General features: G+C 40.6%; 1 long non-coding RNA gene across 1 annotated transcript in view; it reads left to right on the top strand.

Annotated features, from left to right (window-relative positions):
* The window catches only part of LOC138749294 (uncharacterized), a 110,904-nt gene extending 87,251 nt beyond the window's left edge, over positions 1 to 23,653 (top strand). Inside the window, exons 4-5 of the long non-coding RNA XR_011348542.1 lie at positions 17,783 to 17,861; positions 23,526 to 23,653. This is a non-coding gene — a long non-coding RNA (uncharacterized lncRNA). The remainder of the gene's footprint in view (positions 1 to 17,782; positions 17,862 to 23,525) is intronic.
* Positions 23,654 to 24,504: the final 851 nt, after the last annotated feature.

A 24,504-nucleotide genomic window follows, 5' to 3' on the forward strand; every position in this document is an offset into this window, starting at 1 on the left:
GTTTAATGATGTTTCCCTTGCAAACAAAATTCCCACCTCAGGAGGTTTCAGTTTTGTTCTGACTTTTCATTTTTCTTGGCTTTTAACAGCCAGTGTCTGTTCACTAATGGCCAAGATCGTTCCATGAATCAAATAATAATAAACTGGCAGATTATTGTGTTTGAGAGGAATTGCAGGTGAAATCAGTGTGAATTCGCTTTGATCAACTTTGCCTAGGTTATTAAAAATGTAAAATTTTGTCATTTTTAAATTTAGATTCAAACAAAAGCAGAGCCAAATTTTATCCCATTTTTCTTGCTGATTACCAACAGTGCTTGAAGTCTAGCATCTGCTCTATGTAAGCATCAGCGAGTAGAACAACTCATATAAACCACCTGCTACAATAGTGTGGCAGGCAGCAGTTTCACAGAAGTTGTTTTTGACTCTACTTCAAACAATCAGACCTTTCCTCTTTTTTTTAATTGGTTTATCCAACAACTGAGCCAAGATTGGTTCAACTCGGCCACAGATGTGACGGAGGTAATGTTCCCTTCCTACCCACCCCACCTTCCTGGAGGAGAGGCAGGCAGCTATTCTGCTTTCTCCCTTCCTACTCTCAAAGTGTCAATCTTTAATCTCTAGAACATGATATTCTTTGCAAGCAATGCAACAATCTTCTTTGCATTAATGAGGTCAAACATAGATGATGAGGCTGTTTTGTGGATACTTTTGTGCCTGGGACACCATTTGTCAGTGAATCATAGTTTTAAAGACCTGCAACAGAGAAACATCCCCTTCGGCTCACCAACTTCTCGCCAACCATCTATTGACACTAATCTGACATTAATCTCATTTCAAATCCTCAAATTCCCATCAATTCCAGATTCTAGCCCTCACTAAACAGCAATTTACAGAGGCAAGATACCTTACCAACTTGTGTGGCTTTGGGATGGAGGAGGAATCTGGAGGACTTGGAGGAAACCTATGTAGCCATTGGGAGAACATACGGAGTCCTCACAGAAAGGTCAGGATTGAATCTGGGTCTCCAAAACAATCCCAATTTCTTAACCTCCTGAAATCTTCCAATCAAGCTCAACGTTAGCTCGCGGAACAGCACCTTCGTGGAACTAAACTTCAGCTGGATAGCTCTAACCGCAACACAGCACATTTTGCTCTCCCACTATAGAAACATCCCCTTCGGCTCACCAACTTCTCGCCAACCATCTATTGACACTAATCTGACATTAATCTCATTTCAAATCCTCAAATTCCCATCAATTCCAGATTCTAGCCCTCACTAAACAGCAATTTACAGAGGCAAGATACCTTACCAACTTGTGTGGCTTTGGGATGGAGGAGGAATCTGGAGGACTTGGAGGAAACCTATGTAGCCATTGGGAGAACATACGGAGTCCTCACAGAAAGGTCAGGATTGAATCTGGGTCTCCAAAACAATCCCAATTTCTTAACCTCCTGAAATCTTCCAATCAAGCTCAACGTTAGCTCGCGGAACAGCACCTTCGTGGAACTAAACTTCAGCTGGATAGCTCTAACCGCAACACAGCACATTTTGCTCTCCCACTATAGAATGCCTAACCATTTAACTGCCTTCCTGCCTGTAACAAAGTTTCCATTGTGTCCCCTTGGATCTTTTTCTGCATCTTCAAAGTGATTTTATCTCCATCCTTTGCCAGTTCTGGCTGAAACATTAACTCCTCTTCTCTCCTCACTGTTCCTGCCTGACGTGCTGAGTATTTTCAACATTTTCAATTTAGTTTTGGATATGTAGCGTCCACGTTATTTTTGCTGTTGCAGCCCCTTGTAGATTCCATTTAAAGTTCTTAAGATTCAAGATTCCATGTATTAAAGACAGTGCAATATTACGCAGAATTTGTTTTTGAAATTGCCTGAAGCGTCTCTTATGGTCAGAGAAAGAGAAGCAAAAGGAAGTCCCCGCAGAGTCATCGAGTGTCTGCGGATTCACCTCCTGCACTGCCGCAGCCCCCCGCAGGCACACAGAATCCAGTTCAAACCATCAGCAGCCCGAGCTCCAGATCTGAACCTCCGATACAATCAAAAACCCTTCAGCGCCCTCGGCACCCTCTCCCATTGCAAGTCTGATACCCGGTATCCCTTCAGCCAGTCTTGAGCCAGTTTGCAGCCCACTGTGAATGCCTCGACCGCAGACACTAGCAGCCCACAGCCGATGTGTGTTCCTTCCCTTGAGTCACCGACAGCTCGTGTGTTTCTTCACTGGTTCACTGCCATGGACACCATCATGTGGGTCTTCTCCTCAGCTTCTTCTTCTCAAACAGTTCTGCACCAAACCTTTAGTATTCACAGTCCCAACCTAAACTGAAGCAGATTGATTCTGGCCACCTGCAACAAACAGCCTGCTGGAGGAACTCAACAGGTCAAGGAGCATCAGTGGGAGAAGAAGAACGGTCAATGTTTCAAGACAGAACCTTACACAATGAAAGTTCTGGCACAATCCTTTTTTCTCCCACTGATGCCCCTTGACCTGTTGAGTTCCTCCAGCAGGTTGTTTGATGCTTCAGATTTCACCATCTGTCATCTCCTATGCACCTCCAATTCTTTTCAACTGCCCGCTTCACAGTATTTTGCTCTCTATAAAATCCATGTGGTGCCACCACTGTATTGTTTGTATTGTATGAGCTGGCCTGCCCCCTAAACCTGTGATTTCTCCCTCCCGGAAATCCTTACATCCCCTCAGTACCTCCCTTCGAACCAAACCAGCAACATGTGAGATGGGTTGATGTCTTAAGGTGATTAAAGCCTATTAATCATGACTCTCTGTCTAATCGAGGGAGATGCAGAATATTTCACTGAGCCCCCTGCCAGAATGGTTGAAGCTGGTGAAACTGAGTTCATTGTGTGCCAATGTAGTAAGAAGCAGGAGGGGTTGAGTGAGATAGGAAGAGCAGGATACAACTGCTCTCAGGAAAAGGTCACAACCATCCTCAGTAGCCAACATGCAGACAGACTCATTTTTCTCCACCGATAAAAATATGTGCATGGTGAAAATGCCACACAGTATTCAATTTGTTCTGAAAACATAATAAGATAAAAGTTTCAGCAAGGGTCATATTTTATGAAGTAACAGAAAGCTTGTAAAAAGGTTGGATTAGTATGCTCGTTTTTTACAAATGGCCTTTGATATGGGCCAGAGTGGGAAATTCACGAATAACATCAAAGTCAGGAAATGGACGCAAAATGACACCAAATTGAACAAGACTAGGTGGAACTAATGGTGAGCAATGATGCTTTGGAAGCTCTCCATTGTGAAGCTCTCCATTATTCACCATTTTAACAAACAATATGAATTAACAGGATCAGCCTTGCCGATTCCAAATTTGAGAAGCTCACATTGAAATAATAGCGCCACAAAACACAGAAAGACAATAATGAATGTAAACTATCATTGTTCAATTAGCAATATTGTAATAAAGTAATTGTAATTTATGCCATTCAAAAACAAAAAATATTACTGCTTTCTTCCATTGACACAAAAACCATCGATGTAGCACCAATGATTTGGCATGATCTTTAATTTTGCCCATGGTGTTTTTGATAGAAAGACATTCATATGTTAGGTCCATGCCTCATGCACTGGTCTGTCCTTGGCATTAGGTACTGGTCTGTCCATGGCCTCATGTACTGTCAAAGCAAGACCACCCGTAAATTGGAGGAACAACACCTAATTTTCAGTCGAGGTGCTCTCCAACTGAATGGCATGAACATTGATGTCACCAGTTTCTGCTAGCCTACTCCCCATTCTCCCTCTCTTCCACATCCCTCTGTCTTCTTTCATCCAGTTCCTTTCTTGAATCTCCATACACAGATCCATTCCCCCCCCCACCCGACCCCTTGTTTGCTGTTGTGCCCTCCCTCCCTTATCCACCTATTACCTCCTGCCTGTAAGCCTGTGTTGTTCCCACTGCAACTCCTCCCCTCACCATTTATTCGGGCACCTGCCTACATTTGGCTCATATCTTGATGAAGGGCTCATTCCCAAAACGTTGCTTATGTATCTTTATCTTTGCGATAAAAAGTGCACTGTTTGTCCAGCTGAGTTTCTCTAGCATCGTGTGTTTACTTCCATCACAGTGTCAGTTTTCATGTTTTACTTCAAATGTTAGGATTTATTTGATCAGTTGAGTTTTAATAATATTAATTGTAATTAAGGCAGAACCATTACTTCACCCTAAGCAAACTGATTTTTACAAGTGAGGAGCCTTATTCTCTCACACTACAATTTTAAAAGTCAGTTGTCTTTCAACATATAAATGCTGACATCACACAGAGTCACCTGTAATCCAGTCAATGGGTCCTAATATTTATTGGCCTTCAATTCCAATTGAAGCTACAGTCAGCCATTAGCCCTTCGATAACTCGAGGTTTTCCATATAGAGAAGGATACTCATTAATAGCTCAAAATATAGCTCAGAAGTAGCCCCTTCGGCCAAATTTGTTTATGATATATATGTATGCTTTTCCCATTTCCCTGCATTAGGCCTGAGTCCCTCGACTGCATTCCTGTCCGGGTACCTGTTCTTTTAAACCCTGTAATTTTATCTGCCTCCATCACTTCCACTGACAGCTCATTCCATGTCATGCTCTGTGGTGATGAACTTGCCCTCTGGCTTTAAACTCCAGCACTCTCACAAAAATTCCTACCCTGCCAATGCCCCTCATAATTTTATAAACCCCTGTAAGCTCACCTTTCATCCTCTCATGTACCATTCTCTCCACTCTTCCCTTATAAGGAAAGCTCTCTATTCCCTGTAACAACCTGGTGAATCTCCTCAGCACAGACTTCAAAGCTTTTCTCTACATCTATCCCCATCTTCCATCTTGAACATCAGGTAGTAGGACCCAGTCCTACTGGCATTCCCAAACATTAATCGAGGGAATTGAATATTAAATTCTCCATTCAGTCATGGCAAAGGAACAGCAATGCCACTGACTTGAAATTCTTAACATAATATTTCCCCACATTCAAAGCCATTCGATAGAGCAAATAAGTGTCTGTTAAAATTTTATTAGCTTCCATTCTCACATGTTCAGCAACAACCATTAATCCTTTTCCCTCCACCACAAAATATAGGCCATCATCAGATTGATTTGTGAGCAATTGATGAAGTGAATTTCAATAAAGTCAAGAGCATTATATTATATTTCATTCAAAGAATACAGAGGGAATATCATCTTCAGGAAATGCTTATGAATAGGACGATTATTTACACTAATCATTAAGAATTGCTGGAGGTGAATCCACGGACACTCACTGACACTGGGTGGACTCTCTTTTTCTGGCTGTAGGAAGTGCCTGGCAATTTCTGCTGATGGCAAATGTCTGCCTTACGGTAGATTAAAGCAAATTTTGTGTAATATTACATCTGTTTTATTGCATGGCATTAAAGGAATCTTGAATAATGATTGAGGCTAATAAATCCAAACCAATCATTTTGTTTCATTTCTGTAGGGATTGTATTGAAAAACTGTAAAATAATGTTCAACTTTGATTATACCTTGATATGACCACAATTCTCATGTAGCAAATTGATCTAGTCTCTATATCGTAAAACAAACATAATGGCACTGGAGAAGGTAAAATAGGGATTTAGCCTTGCTAAGACAGAAGAGGGACATGTCTTCAAGAAAATGAAAAGATTTGGAATGACAGCCTTCATTCCAATTTATTGCAAAATCAGAACAGAAGTTAAAAGATATAAAATAACTAAAAGTAGAAACATGACGCTGGAGAAATTTAGCAAGTCAAACAATGTATTTTATATAGCAAAGATAAAGATACATAACCAACGTTTCAGGCTTGATCAAGATATGAAGCCCTTACCTTGATGAAGGGCTCAAGCCCAAAACGTTGTTTATGTATCTTTATCTTTGCTAGATAAAGTGCACTGTTTGACCTGCTGAGTTTTCCAGCGTTGTTTTTTTCACTTCAAACACAATGTCTGTAGACTTTCGTGTTTGACTTATAAAAAATATAAAATAGTCACATCAATCCTGCGGAAAATTTCAGGGAACTTTATTTACTCTGAGAAAATGTGAAGTGCAGAATAATCACCATGTGACCATTTGAGGCAACACATTTTTATATAAATGATAAATGAGTTTATCCAGTTTTGAGTAGAGCTCCAATGTTGTGTCCAGATGACAATCACTGAAAACAAACCTCTTGAACAATTATGGACCAGATTAGACTACTGAGCCAATTTTCTTCCACTAGCATGGTTTTGAACAGCAAATGTATTGACAGCAGAATATCATTCAAGCCAAGCTAAGTTTATCATCATCTGATTGCACAAGTACAACCCGATGAAACAACGTTCTCCGATACTTGGTGCAAAACACGCAGACACACAGCCAGGCGTCACACACAAACAGACAATCAGTACATATGCAGGACAAGTATTCATCATTACAAATATACCCAGTTATGCCTAATTAATCTACAGGGGTATGAGAGTCTCGAATGGTTAATGTGAACAGGCATATGTATCTTCTTTCCTCAGCTGATCATTCTCTTTCTGATTTAAAAATGAGCAAAGAACAATATTTACAATTAGAACAAGTTCTGTAACTAGAATTATCCTTTTTAATTGCAGTACATATCTACAGGGTGGCATAATTAGAATAGCAGTTAGCGCAATGCTGTAACAGCACCAGGGATCGGGACCGGGGTTCGAATCCAGCGTTGTCTGTAAGGAGTTTATACATTCTCCCTGTGTCCGCATGGGTTTTCCCCAGGGGGCTCCCACCTTTCAAAACATTCCAGGGGTTGTAGGTTAAATGGACGGAACAAGCTTGTGGGCTGCAATGGCCTATTTACTGTGCTTTATGTCTAAAGATAAATTTAACTTAAATTTAAAAATTATGCTTGTAGTTATTTTTATTGTCTTGATATAGAATATGCCACTTATATAAAACAGCTTTCCCACCTTGTCCATGGAGTGCACAAACTTTCAAGTCAGGTTACCAACAGCAGTCAACAGTTTTATCAAGTATTTTCAGCCAAAATATTGTTTGGAAGATTTTAATGTGAACAAGTAGGTGGATATCACATATTGATTTTATTTTTGCAAATTGCTTTTTTTTTATCTCAAGTTCACCAAATTTTCCTTAGATCAATGTTTCTCAACCTTTTTCTTTCCACTCACATCCCACTTTAAGTAATCCCCATGCCATCAGTTCTCCGTGATTAGTAAGGGATTGCTTAAGTTGGGAAGGAAAGGTTGAGAATCACTGCTCTAGACCCAATTGTTACTGAAATATTTTGCTTGAGAAAAATTGTCATTGGACCGTTTCCTTTGGAGCGATGAAACCATGCATATAACGAGTCAATTAGGTACAATTAAAACAGTGGTTTTCAAATTTTTTATTCTCACTCACATCCCGCCTTAAGCAATCCTTGACTAATCACAGAGCACCTATGGCAAAGGGAATATTTAAAGTGGTATGTGAGTGGAAAGAATAAAGGATGAGAACCACTGGGTTAGAGGGATTAGGAACATGTAGCAAACAATTAGGAAGGAGACACCAAGGATGTCTGAATATGTTTAAATTTAACCATACAGCATGGAAACAGGCCCTTCTGGCTAACGAGCCCGTGCCCCCTAAATACAACAATTAACCCTCCCTCCCCCGCCATACCAGAGCACACGGATGAAACACATGAAGACACGGAGAATGTACTCCTTCAAGCGCTGATCAGAATCTGGGTCACTGGCACCCTTATAGCGTTGCACTGACCATTACACTAACCATGCCACCCTTTCCATATGAGCCATCCATACAAATGAAAGGACAGGGTAAACTACTTTTGACCTTAAAATACTTTATGCCTGAATAGAAAAATGTGATTTTCAAACTCAGAAACATGCCTGGAAGTACTCAACACTTCTCTAGAGAGCTCGAATATTTGGTGGCATCGATTAGTGAGTCATCTACAATCCACTTACCTACTGCATCTCCCTTAACCCCATAGTAATTACTCAGGAAAAGCTATTTTAGAGGAAAAACCTTTTAGCCTGCCTGGTTTGCAAGAGAATAGGAGACACTTGACCTCGTACACATAGAGGAATGTATACTTGCATGTTATCAACCCGGGTTTCAAGTGAAATCATTCTGCAGCATCTTGTGAATGTCAAGATGCTATTTTACTGTAAACCAAACATTTTTGGAAAGGGATTTCTTCTTTTCTTATTTTGGCACCTTGTTGCTAAGATTTCACTTTCAAACTGGCAGAGGGGTAACTTTCTTTATCTTCATGGGATGTTTAAATGCAGTAACAGAAAATTGGTTCATTGATCTTCTTTCAGGAGACTCAGTATATTCTTCTTCACTGGCAACTGCCCCAAGGAAGCAGCTATACAGACGGACTGTAGAAACATTTAAGTAACACTGAACATTGAAAATATTTTCTTTATCGTGTTTTAAGCAAATATTTTGTTCCATATGAAATGCATGGGGAGGCAAGTCAAACACTTTCAAATCCTTATCTGGTTTTTGTAATTATTAAAAGATAGGAGCATAATTAGGCCATTTGGCCTATCATATCTTCTCCTCCATTTGAATCATGGCTGATGTATTCTTCCCTTCAACACCATTTTCCTGCCTTCTCTGCATAACCTTTGCCGGCCTTACTAATCAAGAGCCTATCAAGCTCTAATTATATCTGCTCAATGACAGCCTCCACAGCCGTTTGTAGAAATGAATTCCACAGATCCACTACCTTTCGGCTGAAGAAATGTTGCCTCATCTCTGTTCTTTCTTTTTAAAATATTTTTATTGATTTTAATAAAGAACTTCTGCAAAAAAAGGTGCAAATCAATAAGATGATATGGATAGTTACACAAACTTAATAAGGCATTCAGTATGACAAAAACCTATTCTAAATGATATGGTTTTTTTGGAAAAAATCTCTAATAACACAAAAAAAGAGAGAAAATAAAATAGTAAAGGATAAAAACTCAAAATCCTTGCCTAACCACACTGCCATATGCCATATATGATTAGTATTAAAAGAAAAACGAAAGTAGAAAAAAATAAACGAAAAGAACGTGGAAAAGGTACAAGTCGGACATTTTAATTACATTGAAGTGAAATTATAAAGTAAGAGAATGCACCATAACTTCTGAAATCTTATACCTGAATTATGAATTGAATAACGAATCTTTTCCATGTTCAAATAGGACATGATGCCATGCAACCGCTGATCGTGAATAGGCGGGCAGCATCCTTCCTCTGCTATAAAGGGACACCTTTTTATTCTGAGGCTGGACCTCAACTCTCCCGCTACTGGAAACATGTCCACTCTAATGGCCCTTTTAATATTCACTATGTATCAAAGAGATCCCCTCTCATCCTTCTAAACACGACGCGTACAGGCCCAGAACTGTCTTCATCCATTAACCCTTTCATCGCCAGGATCATTTGCGTAAACCTTCTCCTGGACTCTCTCCAATGCCAGCACATCCTTTCTTGGTCAGTGGTGAAGAAGGCAAATGCAATTATGGCATTTATTTCAAGAGGAATAAAACATAAGAGCAGGGGTGTGATGTTTTATAAGGCACTGGTGAAACTTCACTTGAAGTATTGTGAGCAGTTTAAAAATTTTTTAAAAATCTTTTTAAAAGTATTGTGAGCAGTTTTGGGCTCCTCATTTAAGAAAGGATGTGCTGACGTTGGAGAGGGTTCAGATGAGGTCAGAAGGATGATTCCAGGAATGAAAGGGTTATTGTATGAAGGGCATTTGACAGCTCTTGGCCTATACTCATTGGAATTTAGGAGAATGAGGGGACAGAGTAGATGAGGAAAGATTGTTTCCCATGGGAAAGTCTAGGACATAAGGACACAACTTCAGGATTGATGGCTGTCTGCTTACAACAGAGATGCGGAGGTATTTCTTCAGTCAGATGCACAGAATGCTTGGGTAAAATCTGTAATTAGTCAGGACTGTACATTTTTGTTGGTAGAAATATTCTGCGAAACCTTGTGCAATCAAAATGTTTTGCATAAGTCAAATGTATATTCTATTACCTTAAGCAAAATTATATATACAGTATGTGTGTGTCTGTGTGTATATATATTTTTTTTCTAAGTTTGAAAATAATGATGCTAATTTTTACAAACGACACGTTTCAAATATCTTATTACTGTGTACAAAATGGTTACTGTAACATAACAAACAATGCTTAAAAACACCATAATCATATTTTAATTTAATCCTAAACAGTGCTTTAAATGAGGAATTGTGATGACGAATAAAGGTTTTTTTTTCCATTCTCATAAACAGCACCTCAGGCTCTTACATTGCTATAAATACGTTGAGTACTCCGTGTAGGACGGAAATAAAATTATTCCATATATGGTTATTAGTGGATCTCCTCAGCTTCAACCTCAGGAGGGATGTAATGTTAATATGGTAGATCACTAAGGCAATGATAAATTAACTGAAAACACTATTAAGTGTAGTTTTTCCTGTAGCACAGGAACTCACTGCAATAATCCCACATCCATAAATTAAAGGAAAAACGTTTGAACGAGGAATTTGTAACAGTTACAGGCAGGTAATTGCCAGGTGGGCTATTGACTGTAGTTCAATGATGGATGAACAAATAGCAGTTTTCCATTTTGATATAATAGTAGACCGTAGATGAGTATTTATGAGCCTTGAGAATTTTGTGCAACTTTCCATGGACAAAGCTTTGGCAATTCATTATGTTTATTACAGCTGGAGTGAGCATTGTGGCCTGCTTAATGCTGAAATAAGCCTGTGAAAGATGATAAAAATACAAGAAGGTGTCTTCTATTTCCCCACTCCATCTTAATGAGCATTGGAAGGTATTCAGTTAACAGTTAAAGAGAAAGGCGTGTCTCCAAATTTCAAGCCATATATTCGAATCAAGATTCATTCTTTGACAAAACCAGAATTAGTAATACAATAAAATATGAACTTCTGCAAACTGAACATTAGTATGTTGGGCTGGAAGCTGAATATGTTTCATGGTTGGCACCTAAATCATTTTAACTTTTATGAATAGTAGATTGAAAATGGAGAGCAATGAAGGTACAGAATGCAAAGAGGAAAGATTTTGTTTTCCGCTGCCACTCAAAGATTGTGGTTTTGCAAACGGAAATAATTGACAAAAATATCAAAGTTAATTCAAGGGAAAAAGTTTTAATGCAGCTCATACAATCACGGTCATGGAGTCAAACAGTACAGATCTTTTGGCCCACTGAGTCATGTTGACAAGGGTGCGCCCATCTACCAGCACTTGGCCCATAGCCTTCAATGTCTGGGTGATCCAAGTAGTTTCTAAATAAACATTCTGAGAGTATCTCCTTCACCACCTACCCAGGCACCATATCCCAGATTCCAATCACCTTGTGGGTGGAAAGATTCTCCTCAGTTCTCCCCTGAACCTTTTGCCCATTACTCTAAATGAAGTATCTACGTTCCTCATAATTTTATATATCTACATTGTTCTCCAAGGAAAATAATGCCAGCCTCTCCAGCCATTCCTCATGACTGAATTGCCCCATCCTGAAAATCTTCTCCATGCCTCTCCGCCTTATACTTCTTAGTCTCTATAATGAATCAAAGGGTGGTGGTCAGGCTCAAGAGAGCAGTCTATAAATAAAAAGGGAACAGTATTATCTCTTGCATTTGCTTAAGGAAGTGCTTTGCAACAAGAGGTGGTCAAGGGGCATAGAAGAGCAGATCAGGAGGTTTATAAAGAGAGCAAACCTTTGAATTGCTATTAATATTAACTATATTTTGCTGCCTGGCCTGGTTTTATTTTAGAATGATCAGAATTTGAATTGCACTGATGTGGAAGTAGCAGAGACAAATGTATGTGTAGAATTCAATGGGAAATCAATATGGGCCTGAAAGGAAGTAGTTGGTACACTTTGTCTTAATGGAGGGGAGTAGACTAGATTGCTGTTACATCAAAATAGCTTGGACATGATCGGCTCAGTCATGTACTCATTCTGTGTTTCTGGCATACAAAGTTACAGTGAATATTCAGGAAGTTAGATTTCAACTACATACTGGTGGAAGAATATAAAAAATAAAATTTAAAGCAGAGAAGTGTGAAGCAAAACATTTTGATAGGAAGAATAAAAAGAACCAATACAAAACAAAATGGTACAATTTTGAAAAGCATAAACCGAGCGTGAAATGCGAAAGTCTGCAGATGCTGAGATTGTAGTAAGAACACACCAACATGCTGGAGGACCTCAGCCAGTCTTTCAGCGTCCATAAAAGGCAAAGATATATTGCAAACATTTTGGGCCTGAGCCGTCCTTCAAGGAATAAGCAGAATTGACAATATATCTTTATCTTTTATGGACGCTGAAAGACCAGCCTAGTTTCTCCAGCACTTCAGTGTGTTTTTAACTCACACAGAGAAACCATTTAACATGTTCACAAAATGTTAAGGTGGACAGATTGAGAACCGAATCCTGGCTTTGCACAGAGAGGCACAGAGGATAAAAGCAATGAAATTATGTCGAACGTTTTATAAAACGACCAGCGTCATGGATGCGCCACAGAATTTAGATGTACCCCAGAGGGGGTAGTGGAATATAATTTGCTTGAATATTCCCACTGGATTGGAAAGACTGAGACGACTTTGCCTGGAGGAAGAAAGTTGAGAGGAAATTTGATAGAAGTGTTCAAAATTATAGAGGGTCTAGACAGAGTGAATAAGAATATTCCTCCCTTGGAGGAAGAATACAGAACCACAAGTCACAGACTTAAGGTGATTGGCAAAAGAACAAAACATGTCATATGGAAAAACTTCTTCAGGCAGCCAGTAAATTTGGATTAGAAATGCTCTGCACAAAAGAATGGTGGAAGCAGAATGAATCATGTTTTTCAGACAGGAACAGGATAAATGGCAGGAAGAAAAGAATTTCAGGGTTACAGGAAAAGAGCCAAGTTAGGGAACAATCTAAATTAACCTCAGAGAAGGCCAACCAGGATCCATGAACTGAATGAACTTCCATTCTGTAACAACAAATCAATGATTCTTTAAATCGGCATTGGGTAAAATGGTGCGATTATCAGCGTTAAATATATTGTTTAATTATTGTTAAATATGTAGGTGTCCATCATTGGACTCTCACTCAAAAGGAAATAATAAAATGTCCTTTCAAAACTGGGAAGAGCATTTATTTGAAACGTCAATATCAATCTAAAGTCAAGAATCAAAAAGAATCCAACAACACCAGAGGAAAACAGAATGAAATGAAAATGATTTCCGATTATGGCTGCACAGGGCTATTGCTCCCTGTATTTAATAACCTTTCTCTATATAGAGCCATTTTTAAAAAAAAAATAATTTATATAAATCTTCCTAAAAAGATTTAGTAAAAGAATTTAACAAATACTTACTGATCCAAAGAAATGGTGTCCCCAGATCCATTAATTTAACAAGTAAAAAGGGCAACATGGTTGGCTTAGTGGTTAGCACAATGCCTTTACAGTGCCAGCGATCTGGACCGGACCGGGGAGAAAATCCCGCACTGTCTGAATGGAGTTTGTACGTTCTCCCTGTGTCTACGTGGGTTCTCCACGGGGGCTCTGGTTTCCTCCCACCTTTCAAAATGAACTGGGGGGTTGTAGGTTAATGGGGTGTAACTTGGGCAGCACAGACCCTTTGGACGAAATGGCCTGTTACTGTGCTGTACGTCTAAATTTAAATTTTGCGAAATTCCAGTGGATTCATCACACTTCACCCAACATTTCTCATATCACATTAACTACTCTTTGGAAATTCTACACATTTTAATATCAACTTTATAACTCTTAAAACTTCACCGAGTAAGTTCAACTTCGAAATTACGACATGGCTTCTTTGTAAATCTGATATGTAAAACAACGTCTTCTCTCACTGATTATCAACACAGGCACACCCCAAGGATGTGTGCTTAGCCACTGCTCTACACCTGTGTGGCCAGGCACAATTCCAGTATCATCTACAAGTGTCATCCGACGACACCACAATTGTCGGCAGAATCATAAACCAGCAATGAGGACGTCTACAGGAGGGAGATGGATCACCCCATTGAACGGTGTAACGACAGCAACCTTGTGCTCAATATCAGCAAAACCAAGGAGATGATTGTGGACTTCAGGAGGAAGTCAGGGGAACACGACCCTGTCCCCATTGAGGGCTCAGTAGTGGAGAGGGTCAATAACTTCCAATTCTTGGGTGTCAACATCCCCGAGGATCTGTCCTGGAGCCTCCATGTTGATGCAATCACAAAGAAGGCTCGCCAGGGGCTATGCCTTGTGAGATACTTGAGTCAGTTTGGTATGTGACTGAAGACTCTCGTAAGCTTCTCCAGGTGTATGTGGACAGCATTCTGGGTGGCTGCACAAACTCTTAGGACCAGAATAAACTCTAGAGGGTTGTCAACTGCGACATCACAGGCACCGGACTTCACTCCATCGAAGACATCGACATGAGGCGGTGTCTTTAAAAAAAAAAGCAGCCTCAATTCTCAAAGAACCCCACCGCCCAGGCCGTGCCCTCTTCACTCTGCTACCATCGGGGAAAAGGTACAGGAGCCTAAAGATGAGCACTCACCAAGATAAGGACAGTTTCTTCCCCGCTGCCATCAGATTCCTGAACAATCAAGGAACCAAAGACTTTTCATGCACTATTTATTAGTATAATTTTACTGTAGCGAGTAGTGAATGCAGAACAAACGCTGTCCGTGAGCTGAACCAAGAGAGATGTTTAATGGAATCTTCACAGGAGTTTAAATAATTACAGTCGGTGCCCTATCACAATCACCCAACCTCTGAAGTCATGTGCCTCCCAAGTTCTTTGTGACTCCCAGCCACCCTGTGGGGGGCGCAACTACGGATGCTAGTTTGATAATGGAGTGGGCATGATTCACCACTTTATTTTGGTTTTATTTATGGTAATGTCATAAGATGGTTATAATATGAATGTTTCCTGCCAAACTTCATGACAATAAATCCTGATTCTGATTCGTTAGGCCAATAAATTTGTTATTTCTCACATGCACTTTGGACACAAGATTTAGTTCCTCACATTGTCAATAGAATCATGTCAAGGTAGTAGTCCAACCATCATTCTGAACTTTATATCCATTAAGGGCCATTGGAAGATTAATTTCCCCTCTTGGTGACACATTCCTATTTTCAACTATTCAGGGGATGTTTTAATCCATTCCCTTAGAGTTACTTCGCTACCTCTAAGTCACTACCTCATCTAGTTTTTTATGCATTTTGTGGCATTTCGTATTTAGTAAAGATGTCCAACAAACTTTTGTCTTCAGAGGAGCAAAGCTTGTTCCACAGATTATTGATTGGACATAACGTAGGTCATCAAAGCTCCTTACCATAAAGTCACTTTATGTGCTCAGTCTGAGATAGTTCCAGTTTTGGAGCTCAATGATCGGGGAACATTTGCAAATTTGATGCCCTCAGCTTCACATGAAAGAAGAATAGCGCACAATGTCATTCAATGAAGGGGTCGCTCACCTTATAGATGAAAGGTTAATGCAAGGCAGTGCTTCATTTCTTCAAAAACTTTTTAATTGGCTTTTAATTTTTTTTTTGATGATTTGGTAGCAAAGCTTTAAGCTACCATTCTTGAAGTCCTCTCATCACTGGGACACCACTTCATCTCATGGGGTGCTAGTCAGCTGCGGTGGGATCAGCTCATCCAGTCTTCCACACCTGGAAAACTTAATTCCAATCAAGCCATAAATCCAGTCAGTGGGCTAGATCCAACGCAAAGTTCTTTCCACACATTCATCCCAGTGTGGACTTCAGCCAGAGGCACACTGTCACTGACAGCTTCAGTACTTTCTGAAAATAAAACACGGCTTCTAAAAGTAACTTCTTTACCTGAGGATAATAACAAGTCTCTATTAGTTTTGGAAAATAATCTCAATTGAAAGAATAGGAACAAGAGAGGCTACAGCTGCAAGTAGAATCAACCAGAATTAAATATGAAAGAGGTGTCCATCATTCTGATCATGAGGACAGAATCATTATTAGATAAATATGTTTATTTAAGTCTCCAATGAAAACTGGCATTGAGAACTGTGGCCATAATAAGATATGCAAATGAAGAGATTACTTTATTTCCCTTCCGTATTATATGTTACCTGTTTCTGTTGTCTAGAGTGCAACTATTTTGTTTCAGTCCTAAGTTTACAAGCCTGGCAGAATTATTTTTCAACTCACAAACTGTGCTTTTAGTGGAAAGGCAACCCTTGAGATCTTACAATTAGTGCTGTTTCGTACAAAGTGTCAGTCTGTGCTACAAGGCAGGTCTAAATACAGGGTAAGCCATGTGGAAAATATGACAAGATGTCCCCGAAGCCCAGTTGAAGGTGGTGTACTGTGCTAACTAGTGTTTCTTTATTAGATGATAAATGTACAGAACTGGCCTTATTAATGCAGTGGTCTTGATTCAGCTGGCATGCCCCATCCTTTCATTAGTCAGACTGCTCAATAAATATGGGCACACTCTAGTGATTGTACTGTAGTGATGGCAGAATACTTATTGCATATGTTTCTGTAAGATATTCTATTACAAATTACCCCTTCTAATAATGATAGAAACAATCCTGCTGGTATTGCTCTGCCTAATTATAACTGAATGATCATTCAAATTTTGTTTAATGGCCAGAATTTCCTCCTGCCTGAAGTCTGTTGGCATTTTCCTCCTCTCAATAAATATTGTTTCAGTTTATCATCTATTGTTCTGGAAATAAATAAGTGAAATTCTCGATTAAATTGCATCCCATAAAATTGAATGAAGTGGTCATGTAAATATTAAAGAAAAGTCTCCAAATGAAACTTCTCTGCGCTGAACAGAACTATGGAATGGAAAAAGAGTGGGGTAGAGATTTGTCCTTTCTTGCATGCTCTCAATGCAAAATATAGTCTACTTCTAAAATTTGTTTTCCTTGCAGTCAAATGCCAGCAAAGTATCTGCATCAAACATTTAGAGCACAGGACAGAGGATGAATTTCTGCTCTCTAGAGTGGTTGTTTCCTTTTCATCCAAATTCACCTGAAATTTGTCAAGCTACCAACGAGTTATTGTGCAATTTCAAGTACAAATGTAGTTTCCACACAAAATTTGGATTAATTTAACGTATATCACAACAGCATCCACCAAACCAGTCGTGGCTCCAGATTGACAATCGCTACTGTGAATGGCCCCTTACAAGTATTTGTTGAAGTTCCAAAAATTGTCTTTTAGACATATTGATATCAAGAGCTACCTCTCAAATACTAATTTACTGAGAAACAGTTCTGTAATACTAACGATTGTATATTTAGTTGGATTTTAAAAAGAGGTATTCAGAGGAAAGATCAACAATGCTTATTATTTACTATGAGGTCAATTTCAACAATGTTAACTGAATTGCACATTTCTCCTCTTCAAAATGTTAAAATATTCTTTCTGAAATATGAGTGGATTCATGACAAAGCTTTCATGCAAAAAAATGTGAAAAAGACACTTCTCGAAGAGATACAGTTTGTGCCTCGATTGCCAATTACATCCAAGGTAGAAATTCTACACCAACAATTCACCAATAAGCCTGTTATATCTCCCCTCCCCAAAATGCCTGAAACTCACTCCCCAAAGAAAGTATGAATAAATTAGAAAGCTTTTTTTCTGTAGTACAATAACATTTGAAACGTATAATTTAAGCTATTCTCTTCACTATTTTGTATTTCACATTTGTTCCAGAAATAAATTAGCAAAGCGACAAGAGTAGTGAAGGAAGAAATGAATTGGTATGACTCGAATGAACAAAAATCATTCTAAGGTACAGTATCCTTTTACAATGTAAATTATGCAATACAGTATGTTTCCGATTATCCAAAATGCTTGGAATAGGACCTATCTCGGTTAAGCAGATTTTTCAGATATTCGGGAATTTTCTTTAAAGCCGCCCAGAAGCATCAGGAGAATACTTGTATCGGCTGTCGCCGATCCCTGACACTTCATCGCACAGTCGCCGATCTCCAATATTTCCCAGCACAGTCACTGATCCCCACTGCCATCGCCAGACCTGCCTGAGAGTCGAGGTTTCACTTCATCTGTAAGTGGTAGGAGATAGCACAGAGATTGTCCTCCTGCAGAATTTCAGCGACCCCGCTGACAGAGGGAGCAGCTCAGGTGAGTGGGAAGGGAGCGTGGCTCAGGCGGGCAAGCGGGGAGAGAACGTGGCTCTGGCAGGTGAGCAGGGAGAAAGCGCGGTATTCATTTCAAATTCTGAGAATGCCACAATGCAATTTATCACAAACTCATGGCAAAAAAAATTGCAATTTATAAACAAATAATCAGTGCTATCGTTTCCTTCAATGTGTAACCTATGGACAAGTGTCTCCTTTGTAAAACTGATTCCCTGTATCCCCATGTTGGGTACAGTTTTTCAACTTTTTAAAAATTGTGACGTCATGTCTCACCCGAAAAATCTTTTGGATATTTGGAATGTCGGTTGATCGGTTTTCGATTAATGATGTATTGTACAGCAATTCAAAGATCCCCAACCACAGACTATATAAACTATCAGGAATTAGATATAATTTATGTAATCTACTGACAATAAACGGACAAACAATGCTTTCAACGTGAAAGTAAAGAGTCACATGGGGTCAATTTGTTTGAATTCCTGTTTCTGCAAAGAGTACTTTGAATCGAAAAACAAGCATCTGAGAGAGTATTACAAGGTTGCCCGAGTGAGTATTACAAGGTTGCCCGAGAGAGTATTACAAATGCCCGAGAGAGTATTACAAGGTTGCCCGAGAGAGTATTACAAATGCCCGAGAGAGTATTACAAGGTTGCCCGAGAGAGTATTACAAATGCCCGAGAGAGTATTACAAATGCCAGAGAGAGTATTACAAGGTTGCTATTCACTACCAGATCAATCATAAATTATGAGTTTGTAGGCTGCGCTAATTATTTAGTTAGAACATTACAACTTAATACACACCTTTCAGCCCATGATGTGACAACATGTATAAATTTGCTCAACAATCTACCCTACACACCTCACATAATCCTCTATTTTTCTTGCTTTCATGTGTCTGTCTCAGAGTCAATTAAATGTCCCTATTGTACCAGTCTAGGTAAACTGGTTGACCGTTTTGAGTTTTGTGTGCCCGATGGAGATGTGGGGGGGCTGGTAGTCATGGTGGGGAGCTGGCTGATGGAGGACCTCAGTTTTCTTCAGGCTGACTTCCAGGCCAAACATTTTGGCAGTTTCCGCAAAGCAGGACGTCAAGCGCTGAAGAGCTGGCTCTGAATGGGCAACTAAAGCGGCATCGTCTGCAAAGAGTAGTTCACGGACAAGTCTTGGTGCCTGCCACATTGACCACCGCCAGTGGGCTGATATCGCCTCAAACCATGCATCTTGGCGCCTCACAGTTTGGCGGGCAGCCCACCTCACTGACAAAAGGCAAAGGAGGAAAAACCCAACACCCAACCCCAACCAACCAATTTTCCCCTGCAGCCGTTGCAACCGTGTCTGCCTGTCCCGCATCGGACTTGTCAGCCACAAACGAGCCTGCAGCTGACGTGGACTTTTACCCCCTCCATAAATCTTCGTCCGCGAAGCCAAGCCAAAGATTGTACCAGTCTCCACCTTCACCTATGGCAATGCATTCCAGGCACCCACTACTCTGTTAAAAAAAAACATAGCAGATAGCTCTTCTAAACCTTCCTCTGCTCACCTGATACAGATATCCTATGGTATTTGCTACTGTTGCCTTGACTGTCCTAGCTATCTTGCAAGGCACTTCTACACAGCCACTGAAAAATAGAAAATGTTCTGCTCTGTTGGCAGTGTAAAAATGTCAAGACATTTATTATGTAAATTCCATCCCGTAATTTTTCCACTAGTACCCCTACATGTTTTTACGGAGCGACTCCAGTCTAAATTGACCACGGCCACTTTGTAAGAAATGGACCTAACGAATACGACATTCTCTGGACGCATAATGATGCATTCAGCTCGCGACGGCAACGCGGTGTAGAGCTCGTTGAAAAAATCAAAGACTTGTTGATCCAAACCAAGGCTTTTATTAGCAAAAGACAGGAGCTCTTCACAGGTGGCCGACCAGTCGGGAATGATCCGACCTGGCTAGGGACTCAACCCTTTAAGGCCCAGACAATAGGTGTGGCTTAGCTCTCAGCCAATCGCTGTAAGCACAGTCTAGATACAGTAACTATATACACTATGTACATTGGTGATAGATCTGTACTATCACATTCACCCCTTCTTGGAGAACTGACCCTGGGAAAAAAAAACAAAAACGAGGGAGAGAATGAAAGGAAGGGGTAGGTCAAGGACTGTAGCGGTCAGGGGGTCTGACAATCCGGTGTGACCGCCGTGGTACCGGGATTGGGGTCGCTGGAGTGATGTCACCAGCGGGCTCGTCGGGTGCGACTGCTCTGTCGCTCAATTCCCCAGTCGTGTTGTCGGCAGGGTGGCCCGGGTCGTTGGGGTGCTGTTGGTCCTTCTGTTGCGGCACGGGGCCTGGGGAATAAAGAGTTGGGGAAGGTTGGGTTGGGGGTTTTGCTGGGTCTACCATGTCCTGAGCTAGGTCCCGCACTGAAACAGTGTCCTCCCGCCCATCTGGGAATTCAACGTAGGCGTAATGTGGGTTTGCGTGGAGTAGAGTCACTCGGTCGACCAAGTGGTCGTTCTTTGAGTGCCGGATGTGGCGTCGCAAAAGGACGGGGCCAGGGACGGTGAGCCATGCCAATACAGTGGTTCCTGATTCGGATTTCCTCAGGAAAAGGAACATCCTTTCGTGGGGGGTGGCATTTGTTGCAGTACATAGGAGGGAGCGGATGGAGTGTAAGGCACTAGTGAGAACCTCCTGCCAGTGAGAGGTGGGGAGACCTTTAGACCGGAGAGCCAGTGTAACCGTTCTCCATATGGTGGCATTCTCCCTCTCGACCTGGCCGTTACCGCGTGGGTTATAGCTTGTGGTCCTGCTTGAAGCGATACCACACTCCAGAAGGTACTGTTGCAGCTCTGCGCTCATGAATGAGGACCCCCTATCACTGTGGATGGAATTGGGATACCCGAAGGTGGCGAAAATACTGTGAAGGGCCTGTATCACTGAGGTGGCAGTGGTGTCTGGGCAGGGCACAGCGAACGGGAAGTGGGAGTACTCGTCGATGGCCGTAAGGATGTAGGTATTATGGTTGGTCGACGGTAGGGGCCCCTTAAAGTCTCCGCTAAGACGCTCAAAGGGGCGGGTGGCCTTGATAACGTGGGAGTTATCCGGACGGAAGAAGTGGGGCTTGCATTCAGTGCACACCGAACAGGCTCGGGTAATGGAGTGGATCTCCTCAACTGTATAGGGTAGGTTGCGCGCCTTCACAAAGTGGGCAAACCTAATGACCCCTGGATGACAGAGCGCCTCATGGAGTTTCAGTAGTCTGTCCATCTGTATGCTGGCGCACGTCCCCCTGGAGAGCACGTCAGGCGGGTCGTTGAGCTTACCAGGCCGGTACAGGATGTCATAGTTAAAGGTGGAGAGTTCGATTCTCCATCTGGCGATTTTGTCGTTTTTTATCTTACCACGCTGGGTGTTGCTGAACATGAAGGAGACCGCGCGTTGATCAGTCAACAGTGTAAAGCGCGGGTCGGCGTCCATCGCCGTTGAGAGAATCAAAGACTTGTTGATCCAAACCAAGGCTTTTATTAGCAAAAGACAGGAGCTCTTCACAGGTGGCTGACCAGTCCGGAATGATCCGACCTGGCTAGGGACACAACCCTTTAAGGCCCAGACAATAGGTGTGGTTTAGCTCTCAGCCAATCGCTGTAAGCACAGTCTAGATACAGTAACTATATACACTATGTACATTGGTGATAGATCTGTACTATCACACGCGGAACTTGAAGGCGTGCAGGAGACGCAGGACATTATGGTTCGTTCGCATAAAACTAAGTAAATAGCTACCATCTTCGCAATTGTCTGAAAATCTGGAGATATTTCCACTTCTTTCCTGAGGATCTTTTGGTCGCAGGTTATTGACGACTGTTACAATGTCCACGCGATGACAATGTGCGACAGATGAACACGTCGATGTCCACCCATGTTTGTCGGAGGGTCCACCCAAGTTCACCCTCCGACAAACTCCGCAAGACAGGAAGGCTCTGTAAGAGTGTAAACGACCACATCGGAGCACGTATGCTAATTTATTTCTGAATAATTCAGCCTTTCTGTGTAAAAATGGCAGTAGACCTCCGTTGTCACCTCTCATCCTTCCTCGTTCCAAACAAAAAAGCCTTAACTTTGATAACCTTGTCTTATAAGGCACGTCCTCCTTTTAGTCTCATCTATATCTCCTGTACTACTTTGGACCAATGTTATTTTCATTCAGTTCCTTATTCTCACTAAACTCGTTCTCTCGTATTCTCAGGAGGTTTTCTAAGAAGACTGGCACAAAGTATTTGTTTTATTTCCCTGCCATCTCTCATTCTAATTTTTTTTTCTCTCTCTGTCCATAAGCAACTCACATTTGCCATCATTAGTCTTCCTTTTTACAAAACTTTACCATTTCATAAATTCTGTTTGATGTTATTCTCATATTGCATCTTTCTTCATTATTTTCATGGTCTTCCTTTGCTCTGTTCAGGTGTTCTTTCTGTCTTCCTGCAATTTCTGACAATCATCTGATTAACACTTGATCCATTATTATTTTTTGGGGATATACCACAACATTGACTTTGGGTTTAAAACTAGACAAATTTCTAATGGCATTGATTTGGTTAGCTTTAGCAGTTGCCAGGAAATGTATAGCGATTACGTGGAAGAATAAAATTGAATTAAATATCCAAAGATGGCATACTGAATTGAGATTTTGTATTCCCTTGGAAAAGATAACTTATAATTTGCATAATAATTATTCTTTCTATATTAAAATGTGCAATCCGTATTTGAAATGTGTAGGTTTGGAAATATAATGGTTTTTGTTAGATGGGATTGGCATCATCTGCAACATCAAATTATTAATAACTATGTATTTTTGCTCCATTTTTTATATTTTTGGGGGTTAGATATTGGGGGTGGAGGATAGGAGGGATAGAAGGGGAGGGGGAGGGGTATATAGGGAGAAAATCCTGTATTGTTATATTTTGTATCTTTTTGTTCAATAAATAAATAAGGCGACTTCAGTAAATATATTTAAGAAATGGTTGGATAGATTTTAGAATAGTAGTGGAATTAAGAGATATGGGGGAAAGGCAGGTAGGTGGAGATTAACCTATCTCATTGAATAGTACAGCAGCCTCGACGAGCTGTAGAGCCAACTTCTCCTGTTTCTTATTGCAAGAGACAAGGCATCAAAGGTTATGGGGAGAAGGCCAGGGAATAGGGCTGAGTGGGATAATGGATGAGCTCATGATGGAATCGCAGGGCAGACACAATGGGTGAAATAGCCTAATTTTTGCTCTTACTCACCTCACAGCTTCAGGATCAGAAAATGGAGACACAAGAGTTTGCAGATGCTGGAATTCAGAGGAAAAAATAAGTTGCTGGAGGAACTCGATGGGTCAGGCAGAAAGTATTGAGGTAAAGGGGCGGTTGACACTTCAGACTGAGACTGTGCATCAGAGAATGTGTGCTTTCTTTTGTTAATGACAGAAAAAGAGAGAGCACGTAAATAGCTCTATGACGTGTTTTGATAAATTAATGAAACATTCTGCATTCCTTCAATGTTCATGTCCAAGTAGAATTGACTCTGACAAAAACCTGTTGGCAACACACGCATTCTGCAGTCTCTGAGAGACCTCTGCCGATGGAACATCTGTTCAGTCTCAGAAGAGACAGGACTACAAACACCATCCATTTTATTTCATCAGACGTTTCTTGGACAACATTCATGAAGAAGGGCTTGCTGCGATTAAAAGGGCTTTCTTCATCAGTTAGAAATACACTTAATCAAAGGCGATGCCAGGTGCTTTTCACATGCAGTAACTAGTGAACATTTTGGGATTCTTTTCATATAAATAGTTTAGTAATCTGATATGTCAAATGTATTTTGAGAAATGACAAGATTCAACCATTAGGTGTCAGAGTGAATTCACCAATTGCTGAAGAGATAATCAGTATGGTTTCAAGAGCAGTCTTAAGACTATATTTTTTTAAAACTTCTCTAAATTCTCATTTTATTCATAATAATCACAACTTGTTTTTTAAAAAAGTAAAATGCTTAAATAGATAAAGTCTTGGTGAAATACAAAGAGATCTTGAAACACATTTTTGATCCTGGGAGAGAAAAGTTTTGCCAATCCCCCATTACCAACAGTTACAGGAATCACTGGAAATGACTACATTTCTCCATCAAAAGTACATTTCTAATCTTCATCGTTGGCAGTCAACAGCAGCAGATGCAAGATTTTGGGTTCACTGAGTTAATGGACAGATCCCCATAATAACGTTCGAAA

Source organism: Narcine bancroftii, chromosome 14 (genome assembly GCF_036971445.1).
Source record: "Narcine bancroftii isolate sNarBan1 chromosome 14, sNarBan1.hap1, whole genome shotgun sequence".
Classification (NCBI taxonomy): Eukaryota; Metazoa; Chordata; class Chondrichthyes; order Torpediniformes; family Narcinidae; genus Narcine; species Narcine bancroftii.